This window comes from Triplophysa rosa, linkage group LG3 (assembly GCF_024868665.1).
Source record: "Triplophysa rosa linkage group LG3, Trosa_1v2, whole genome shotgun sequence".
Taxonomy (NCBI): Eukaryota; Metazoa; Chordata; class Actinopteri; order Cypriniformes; family Nemacheilidae; genus Triplophysa; species Triplophysa rosa.
Window position 1 is genome coordinate 6,566,439 of NC_079892.1, and position 11,671 is coordinate 6,578,109.

The following is an 11,671-nucleotide window of genomic DNA, read 5'->3' on the forward strand; positions in this document are numbered from 1 at the left end:
GTAAAATATTTTAACAATTTAGGTAGCCTAAATCCGATTTTGAATAATGCCGTTTACTGTATAACCAAGATGAGCGGGTAACCTTTGCGTCATTATGACCCAACCCTTGCTCGCGCTTTATCATTACCACATCCATCAAAGTTAATGTTTTTTCGCTCTGATGACCTTATATGCGTAAAACAAATGTGATTGGCTTTTTTGTAATTTAGGATATTTATCCAACTATTTAAGAGCGTGGGATAAGATAAATAAAGCTATAGCCTACTTGCACTAAAAGAACATATTTGTTGTAAAATATTTTAAGATGTCATTTATAATTGTTTTATTTGATTTATTTTTTTGCAGAGCTACAAAACTATAGTTAATAGCAATAGCCTGTTTCCAAAACCCCGTTGTTTTAAAAAGAAATAATTAAATTAAAGTTTCATTTAAATAAATATAATAATAATTATAATAATAATAATAATATGCAATACATTTTCATATCATTTCTCTTCTTAAAACAATTTTTTTAAAGTTGCGTTCTGCTTTTCAAACTGTGAAAAAAAATCTTTACAATGAGTAAAATTGAAACGATAGAATCGCGCTATCTTTGTTGCCTTTTCTTTTCAATTAAATTAGGCTATTACATTTTTTCCAAAGTGTTTTTTTCCAAAGTTTTCAAAGTGCAGAGTGAATTTTGTTAAGATAAAAGCAAGTTGTCATCTCATTAACAAATAAAAACATCCGTAGGTGCTCACTTTTTTCATCCTTCTTAACATCTTTCTATTTTTATTTTACTTAATTCTTCATTATTACAAATGAGTAAAATTATTTTATTAAAAAATCGAATTTTAAAAGAAGCAGTTAAACTGCGACTGTTGCGAAACATAAAAGCGCATGCAGGTAACGACAGATCAGTTACAACTTCTGGATGAAATCATTTAATGAGCCAATGAAAGAAATGTCTTCATGAAATTGTTTTGCCTTACAATTGGCGACCATCAGCTGTAGCACGATGAGAGGCCGGTGAAAAATAGGTGTTGCGATGCGGAGGGATTGCTTAATTATAACACTGCACAATCTGCCGTGAGGAAGAGAGGACTTACAAACCCCTACACACACTCCCCTCCGCAAGGGCTGAGTTCTGCTTAACCTCTGGCAAACCCACTGAAAGAGAGCAATATTATTGGATACCGCAACTGAGATGGACCTCAGCTGGACGTCCTCACCTTCAGGTTGGAAATGTGAAAACAAACGAATCCTGTATTATATTGTTATCACTTAGTCAATTTTTAGCCTTGACTTTTAACCAGGGCGCGTGGCCATTCATAACCATTTGCACAATACTTACAATAACAGTAATAGACAGTGACGAAGATCTTAATTCCACAGCGGTTCCACTTTGGCCTGTGAAAAATATGGTGTTACGCGCCGCACGCCTAACATCCAGACACTTTAATGGGCCGAGATGAAACATTAAATCGGCGTATTAAAAACGACGCAAGAAACTGCCACTCATCGTATTTAGAGGCTAACATGAAAATACATGTAAACGGACAAGAGGTGCTGAAAATTAAATGTTGATTTAAAAAAGACTAAAACAATTGGTCTATTTTCATTTTTTGAATTTGGAGCAATAGGTTTGAACTTTTGTATTTAAAATAAACCGATACAACATTGTGTATTTTTAAATATTTTTTTCATTTACACTCTTTAAACTAAATTAGACCAAACATGTTATGGAAGTCTATTGTACTGCGTTCAAAACGCACCAAAAAATGTTGGCAGTGTTTTATCGCAAGAGGCAGTTGCTAGTGTCCTTGAACGGTTTTTTTCCTCTGTTTTGATGTATGAAGACTTTAAAGGTTATCATCTCTGCTTCTAGTCTTGCCAGTCTTTTTGCTTTCATAGCAACAGTTACACACACACATTAGTGGTGGAAGTTCGACAACATTACAATATAATGCACATCTCCGGTCACTGTTACTATAAACTTACACTGTAAAAAAAAAAACAAGCCCTTACCTATCATACTCATTTGGACAATCACCATATAGATGAACAGCAGCATAAATATAAACAATCACTTCCTTCTCCTGTCCCAAACTCTTCACCAGCGTCTATCAAAAGAGAAAGAAAGGGCCACGTTCAGACATATCAAGAGGTCATTATTAAAGCCGCTAAATCTGCAATTTTGCAAAAACGCTGCCTGTTTTGTACATGGTGTCCATCGCTTAACCAATTAGCTAAGATCCATCTTTATTTGTCAAACGTTTAGGCCTCAGTGTAGCCGGAAGCGTCGGCCGGAGAACGGGACGTGGTTAAGCAGAGGCAGTTCTCATTAAATTGATGAGCTGAGATCTGGTCCTACTTCACCATCTGGAATTGTAGTCTGGGGTTCTGCTGAAAGCTGCTGACCCAGGATTCAACTCGGGAAAGAGGAGCACGAGGAAAAGAAAAAGCAAGTCTTGTCGGCAGAAGTCACTGTGTCAAAGTCCTCATCAGACTCGAGGGCTTTGGATTAGGGCTCAGTGTTTGGCAGCCTAGAAAGGCCGAGATCCAAAGTAAAGGGCAGATGAAAGTTACTAATTTGGTCTGATGTACTCTTCACTCCATATGATAACGTGTTGGTCAAATGACCATTAATGCTGAAATGGTGAGGGAATGTCTGACTGATGCACAAGCAAGATGCAAACCGTACAGTGAAAAACGCTTGGCTTCACTTAGGGCCGAATGCGACGCTACTGAGAAAAGAATGAGTTTTAGTTAGCGTCGGGTCTCACCTCATCTTCTTTGCCGAACTCCCTCGTACACTTGAACACACAGAACGCCCACTCCTTGCTATTTCTGCTCTGAAAAAAGGCCATAGGTTCCCCCGAGAGACCAGGGAAATTCTGTATACGTCTAATGCCGCATTTCTAAAACAACAGCGGAGAAAAAGAATGGCTCCCTTGGCCATTCGAATGCATTTTTCCACTTAACAAACAACAAATTATCTCAAAATCAAACCTAGCTGACTTTTACCCGAGTGCTCCGCAGGCTTAAGAAAAACACAGTGGTCCAAGTGACCCTGAAAATATTTTGTTTTTCCAAAGCCTGCGATTGCATCAAAGAGACGTGACTTCAAGGTAGAACATCTACCGACTTCATTTGTACAGCAGACTAATTGATAGCCCCAGATGATCTCCCCACATTTGAGGAATCTCTCCTGGAGCCCTCGCAGAGCATTTAAAGGAAATGAGAAATGTTGCCGCTCACCCATGACAAAGGACACCAAAGTTTGAATATGCTTGTGGAGACTTGAGCTAATAGATTCCACTTGAAGCGGCGATTTATTGTAAACGTAAGACGACCCGTGATTAAAGTCGTAAGTAATGAAGCGGACAGCTCCGAGGACAACGGACAACGAATGTAACGGATATCAACGCTGACAGAAAACACGCCATCTTTGTCAAATAAATAACAGCTCTGTTAGCCACAGATGTGTGGTGGAATGAATCATCTTCGGCCTTATCAGTAGGGGGCTTCGGCAAAGGCGGTCAATGCTACATGGTTGGACGTGAAACTTTCCTTGTCTGCTTCATAACAATGCCCCACTGTTCATAGTGTCTGTGTGAACAAATCAAAACTCATTTCCTTTTTTTTGTTTCGTTTTTCCTCATAGGTTTGTCATCACGATTCATTTTTTTCTGTCTGGCACACCCACACACACTGAGAGTCATACAGAATCAAAGTGTGTCCTAAATGGGCAGGGGGGACTTATATTGAGGGTAAAGATGAGGAAAATGAAGAGGGCGGATGAAAAAGGGACTACTGTCACTCCCCTGACCCTTATCTGCAGATAGTGCACCGTTCATAACAGTGTGGCTGGCTGACTCAAACTCCACCAGATACCAACAACACAGGTGTCCGTGTCAGTTCTGAGGAAGATCATTCAATTCCTGTTATATACTGTATATATACATGTGTGTGTATAACACATAATTTAAAGGGATAGTTTACCCAACAAAAAAAAATCGGACTTTTTTCACTGTTGTTATTCAAAACTGACTCTTTCTTCTGTGGAACACAAAAGAAGATCTTTTGAGAAATGTCTCGGTGGTTTTGTGTCCATACAGTGGAAGTCAATGGGGGTCAATGTTGTTTGGTTACCAACGTTCAAAATCTCTTCTTTTGTGTGCTGCAGAAGAAAGAAAGTCATACAAGTTCATTGCGGGTTGCTGACCTGGTTACTTTCACACACCACGTACAAAGTAACAATTTACATAGCATTTCCACCTCAAAAATAAAATGTTGTCACGTTTACGGCTCAAAAAATATTTTTTTTAAATAATTGCATAATTGTAATAGTTTGCCTATAACAAACAAAAAAACATTTCTGCTTTTAAAAACACTGGCCAAGTGTACTTCCTATTATAAAACAGAACCACAGTGCCAATTTAGTGATCTCATATCTTTGAAATACAGTATAAACCAATTTATAGTAGAATGCACACATGATCAAGAAAGAGATGGACATTAAATATAAACGTATTCTCCCTCCTGTCTTTTAAAACCTGTATATGGAACACAAAAGAAGATATTTTGAGAAATGTCTTAGTGGTTTTGCGTCCACACATTGGAATTCAATGGGGGCCAATGTTGTTTGGATACCAACATTCTTCAAAATATCTTTATTTGTGTCCTGCGGAAGAAAGAAAGTCCTACCGGTTCAGAATAACATACGGTTGAGTAAATGATGAAAGAATTTTCATTTTTGGTTGAACTATCCCTTTAAATAAATGAAAAATGTTAAGTACCCTGTCTTGACAAATTCTGTTAACCCTAGAACTTGGATTCGGCCTTGCTGTACACAATGCCCGAGCCGCCAGGAGATGCTATTAAAATAACATGTGCAGGTGGTTTTGGATTTGTGGCGGACTGCTGATAAGGCAAAGGCTGAGAATCGTCAGAGATCCGCAGAGGTATTTAAAACACTGGCTCGCCTTCAGAAAGACCAAACGCAGAGAAACGCAGCGTTCGAGCGGATGCGGGAAACCGTCCAACGTTACCTAAACACAGAGGCTCTTGGAGACAGCAAGCAAGCGAGGGTATCAGCCAGAGTGGTACGGCCAGCTGCAAGGCCATTAATTAATTCATTTTGGTATGCACACGCTGGAACAACCTTGAACATGTGTGGAAGAGACAAGAAAAACATTCTACCTTTGATTTAATTACAACTGTAACAAACGTGCACTTCCAGATCACCCAGTCAAATATATCGTTCTTATACATTACCTGCTAGATATACTATTGTTCCAAACGCAGGGTGATCGTTTCGGATGGGAGACATCGTGAAGTATTTTGCTCTACAAATGGCACACAATGGAACACTTAGAGAGAAAGGGCTCCTTGTTTAATAAAAGCTGTGAGTTCTACATCCTAAGCGCACGCTATCAATCTCCAGAGATGAAATTTTTCAGTCTCCACTTAAGTTTATGGGGAGAGAAAACTTTACAGAGCTTGGCCAGGCTCCAGGAGAAAGAAATTATGTTGGGATGTTCCTTCAAAGATAGTATCTCTACGTTTGAACGCCACGGCATCGGTTTAGTAGGAATCGAATACCAAGTCTACAAATCACTACAAAGTGCTTATCTTCTGCCAGATCATGAACGCTGAACCGTGCAACATGTCAGTTTTGTTATACAAAGGGGATCAAAATCTGGAAATAATAAATGCTGACGACGGATAGCTTTGATAAAACGTTTCATTTGAATATACCAGCACCAAGGACAAGACACATTTGCGGTCAGCGCTGTGATGTTTTGAACCCGTGACTCAACCCGATAGCGATATCAGTTCGTAGTTTGTTTGTGTACGGGTTGTTTTTGGTAGTCGGGCACGTCGCGGACAGCACGCTACCGTATACGAGGAGACGTTCTGTTCCACACAACATGTAGTTTTTACAGCTCAGCAATTAAAAACGCTAACAGCAGAGTTTGGCATTGAGAAGCTTGCAAATCCTTTCGTGGCAGATCATTTGGCAACAAACTAGCAGTGTACAGTTACTTGAGGAGAGATGTCTCTGACTGCACACGGGTTCATGGGCTGGTCAGGATAAAGGGGCTTTCCACAGGGAAGACAAGATGCTACTCATTGTTATCATTTTGCTGGAGGCTTTTACGCTAATTAGCAATGAAAACATCAAAACGTAAAAGAGCTAATTGGTATGAGATCACTCCTAGTATTTTCCCAAATATTTAAAAGGATGGTTTGACAAATGACAAAATACAATTTTGTCATTTGCTCACCCTCTTGTCATTTCAAACCTGTATGACTTTCTTTCTTTCTTCTGCAGAACACAAAAGAAGATATTTTGAAGAATGTTGGCAACAGAATGACGTCGGTCCCCATTGACTTGCATTGGTTTTGTGTCCATACAATAAAAGTGAATGGGTGGCGCCGTTGTTCGGTTACCAACATTTTAAAAATATCTTCTTTTGTGTTCTGCAGTAGAAAGAAAGTCACGCAGGTTTGAAATGACAGGAGGGTGAATAAATGATGACAGAATTTTCATTTTTGGGTGAACTATTTTTTTAACCTTAAATTTCAAGAGAGAGTGTTTTGATACAAGAAGCCCTTAAATCCACCCATCGAAATCGTTTTCTCTTAACCGGTCAGCAGGGTAAGCAAGTCAGTGAAAGCAGACTATATAAACACTCCTCAGTGACTTGAAAGTGATCCATCATTGTGCACTGCCATTGTACTGCTTCTAAGACTGATTAAGTCAAAGCCAGCTAAATCATCTGAATTCCTGCTGTGCCGTGGCCCTTGCTTTCTAGATTAAGATGAAAAGGCCGGCACATTCCTCATCTGATAATTAATGATGCAACCGGAACGTGTTTCTGACGCTTGTGTACGTGCTCATTAGTGATACACCGTCAAAAACACGATTGGTTCAAACGTCTCGTTTTTTTGGTTTACTGTGTTATTAAAGAGCATGTGAAAGGGGAACGTCGACAGCGGTCTGGAGGCCGAGTTTTGAGGAAGTCATAAAAAATCGTTTTAAACGTAATTTGGGCGACAACCGAAAAAAGAACATTCGTTTGACGCTTGTTTAGGAAAGATCTAAAAATTGAAGGCAGTGGCACCAATAAACAGAATGGAACTGATCTGAATCTGCTGACCTCTGAGCTCATTTTTCCTGTAATCTGATAGGTCGTAAGGTCACGCCAGCGGTCATTAATCTAGCAGTAGGGGATAAATACACATCTCGACTTCCCACTGAAAATATAAAACTGATTTACAGATTATTATAATGCGTTGTGCAAAAAAGCAACAAACGGATATAGAAGGTAAAAATAGAGTTAAAATAATAGATGCACAAATCACTCCTTCGTTTTCGAGTCATCTCCAGTTTTTTTCTCGTTTCGTTTTTTTGGCGTTGAGGGGGAGCTTGCTTGTTTGAAAAGTAAATAAGATATCCGACACGAGGACAGCCAAATCCTAAAAAAGCTTTTTGGGAAGATTTTTTTATGAAGCTGGCAGACAAATATAAACAATGTCAAAGTTTGCAATCCACTGAACCAAAACGATTATTAAGTGTTCATTATATTATTGACATGATGTTCATTAGATTATTATGGGATATTAATTCACTAGTTCTGACTTGGCCATCTTTAACACAGTCCATCGTTGGGCCACTAACTAAACACACCAATTGAGGTCACATGAATGGTTTAATATTCAAAATATCTTAAATTATTCAAGCAGGTCCAAATTTAAGTGAATGAATAGAATGATGGCCGTCGTGAATAAAAGCTATTTAATATACATTTTACAGCAAACGACTGAAAGAGAGAGAGAGAGAACAATTGAGAAGCTGAGCTCATCACTGTGGCGCAGTTAAGGGTCGCTGACTGAAAGTAATGGTGCACATCATTGAACTCTCACTGAGGGGGAGGTTCTCCGGATCCTATTTTCTCTCTGGGTTACAGAAACACTCTGCCACTTACATATCAAAACCTATATGAGTGAAACAAAGAGGCCTGACGCTTTGGTCCATGAATAAATCAAAAGTAAAATCAAAACCTAATGGGGAGGTTTTCCCGGACAGGGATTAGTTTAAAATAGGACTAGGCCTTGGTTAAATTAGGATATTTAAGTTGTTTTAAAAAACATATGTTACAAAAAAACATTACTGGTGGGCATCTTAAGACAAAACAATCACACTGATATATTTTAAGATATGTCCGTTCAAGTTGTTTTCGATTAAGACACCTCAAACATTTAAGTTAGTCTGGGACTATAGGCTTAAACCCTGTCTGGGAAACCGCCCCATTGTGTGTTCAGTAAACTGTCAGAGGTAAGTCTCTACAATGCGGTGTCATCTTTAATACCGAAAAAGTTTCTTTAACAGCACTTTTATGGTTTACTTTTGTTTTATCATTGTGTATATTTTATTTTCATTATTTATTTATTTTTGTAATACTTTTTACTCTAAATTACTAAGCATAAAACATATGCCACTAAACTACAGACGATTATGGCCCATAATGAACTTTTACAAGGATACAGCTATAATATTCAAATAAAAATATCCTTTTTTAAAACAAATTCATTTTATTTTAATTTAATTATAACTGTATACCAACATGAGATGTAGCCTACACTTTTTATGTATTTATTTATACAGGTTATTAAATTAAACAGACCGAGATTAAACTACTTTGAAGTAAAATTTCTGCATAGTTACTTTTATATGGTTTATGATATAATCGAATAAAAATATAATAATAATAATTAAAACTAAATAAAATACTAATATAAAAAATATATAAATAAATATGATAATAATAATTATTATTATTATCATATTTATTTATAAATATTTTATTTAGTTTTAATAATAATTAAAACTTAATTATTAATAATAATAATAATTATTATTATTAATTATAATATATAACTAATACTAAATAAATTACTAAAACTACTAATAAACTAAAAAAAATCTACTTAAAATCCAATACTATAAACACTTAAATAGTTACAAATAGTTAGTATTTTTATATGACACCCACTACGCCCACTTCGACTGCTAAGTTTACGATGACAAAACTTGAACATAACTTTTACGAGATTTGGAGTGTAGTACTTTAACCAGCGAGACCCCTGCGATCCCCTGATCCCTTAAAAGTTAGTAACCGAATACATTTGTTGCTTAATGGATCTCAGCGTGTCATTCACTAGTTCTGATTTAGCACAAGGGGAGACCATGTCGAGAAAGAGGCCAGACTGAGAGTGGAGACCGGGGCCATGCGAGTTTTACAAGATCCCCTGGAGTGAAGAAGCGCTCTCCATCATCTAGCTGTGACATCCCACTGAGTAAGACTTATGGGCTGACACCTCGATTGAGACGCGGCTAATGCAGGACGGCATGTGGGTTAAGATAGGATTTCTGACCAAGACCACCCCCCCCCCCCGTCCATCACAGCCGAAATGGCTCATCCGAGTGTACGTTGCCGGCCAAACAGATATATAGGCAGGAATGACATACTCCACGTATGTGGAGTACCGTGCACCCATGTGATCACTTCTTGCCTCTTCAGAATTAAAAACGTATGGGGCCTGCCATGGTGGTCCTTGAGGGGCATAATTCAATCAAATAAGCGCAGCTTTAAGTTCGCTATTTCTCAATGGATTTTTACAAGGAACATAGTGACAAGAGAAGATTAACAACAGGTTTAAAGAGAGAGGAACAGTCAGGATGTGCATTTGAGCTAATTTAAGACCATGTAAATGATGTGGATGGTGAACTTTAAACTGTGGTGACCTTTGACAGTAGTGGGCAGGCAGGGATTATCTTCTCGTCCCTCAATGAGAGGTAAGATGAGAAGAGCAGAGCGGACGTGATTCACAGCTATAGAGGGAGAAAAAGATTTTGAAAAAAGGGAGGGTCGGGGGATGCAAAAAAATGTTAAAGGAATAGTTCACCAGAAAATGAAAATTCTTGCATCATTTATTCATCCTCACGTCATTCCAAACTTGTATGACTTTCTTCTGCATAAAACAAAGGACGATATTTTGAAGAAAGTTGGTAATCAAACAACATCGGGTCCCATTGACTTCAATATAGGGATACAAAACCACAGAGACATTTCTCAAAATATCTTCTTTTGTGTTTCACGGAAGAAAGAGTCATATTGTCCGTTTCCTATTTATAGAAAACAGGCAAAGCATAGAGACATAAACACATCACAATAGCAAACCCCCGCACAAGTTTGTCTCTCATCTCCAGAGCTCTCCCTGGATGTTTTTGTAAAGTTAAATGAACTCACAGGCGTCTATCGGTCCATACACCGACGGGTCGGGCTAATTTGCTGTGGCAGTCAGGACACAGTGATGGAATGTGAATGTCAGCAAGCTTTGTATTTACACACTATATAAAACCGACTTGTAATTAACACTACGGCCCTCCCGCACTCAAGTGTAATTGACTGTTTCAAAGGACTGCCACTTCATAATCCAGTGTGTGTATTAAAATTACGCTCTCCATATTGCCCACTCCCTCCGAGGATAAGGGTCAGTACTGCTGGCACGGTGGCTGGAACTCATAAGATTTCTTTACGAGGACATTAACATTTTGACGTGTTAATAATGAGTAAGTGTATTAAGGTGAACCTCTGCGGGACCTTGTGCTATCATCAGGAGTTTTGCAGTTTCTTTCTGCTGGATGATTTTTAGTACTTTTGAAGGGAAAGTGTTTTTCGAGGCTGTTTAAAATGCATCATTTGAGATAGAAACTCAACTTGTTTATATCCCTTAAAATATAGCCTATTGAATATCATTACCGCACGGACAACCTTCGGTTAAGTCGCGTTACGGCACAGAACGGTTTATGCATGAAAGATTCGATTAAGAAATTTTAGTGATAGTTCACCCAAAAATGAAAATTCTTTCATCATTGACTCACCCTCTTTTCATTTCAAACCTGTATATGTTTCTTCTTCTGCAGAAAAACACAAAAGAAGATATTTTGAAGAATGTTGGTAACCGAACAACGGCGGTACCCATTCACTTCTATTGTATAGACAAAAAAACAATGTCAATGGGTACCACTGGTGTTCGGTTAACAACGTTCTTCGAAATATTTTCTTTTGTGCTCTGCAGAAGAAAGAAAGTCATACAGATTTGAAATGACGAGAAGGTGAGAAAATGAACAGAATTTTCTTTTTTGTAGGTGAACTATCACTTTAAAACATTAATACCCCACACACCTCAGCTCTGTTTTTATTTCTATTAACTTAAAAACTGTATACTTACAAAATATAACTTATACAAAATATATATAAAATATATCAACATAAATTGTGAAATATAACTAGATTTTTTTAAGACTTCTACTTAAGTTCAAATGACTTGTAAAGTCAATTTGATTGAACTTAAAAAAGCTTTTGAACTAGTTTTTAAGCTAAATTAGGTGACATTTTTTACAGTGAAATATGCTGTATATTGTCTAACAGCTTTAAAACCGTATCTCAGCTGAAGCCCAAATCGCACTTCTTCACTGTGACCAGCGTCGCCATACGCGACACATCATTTTATCACGTGTATCGGCCTAACATTTGTCCACATGGTCCCCACAGCCTATTTACTGAGGACATAAACTTAATGGCAGATTAATTTGCATTTGTTAATTTGTCTTAAT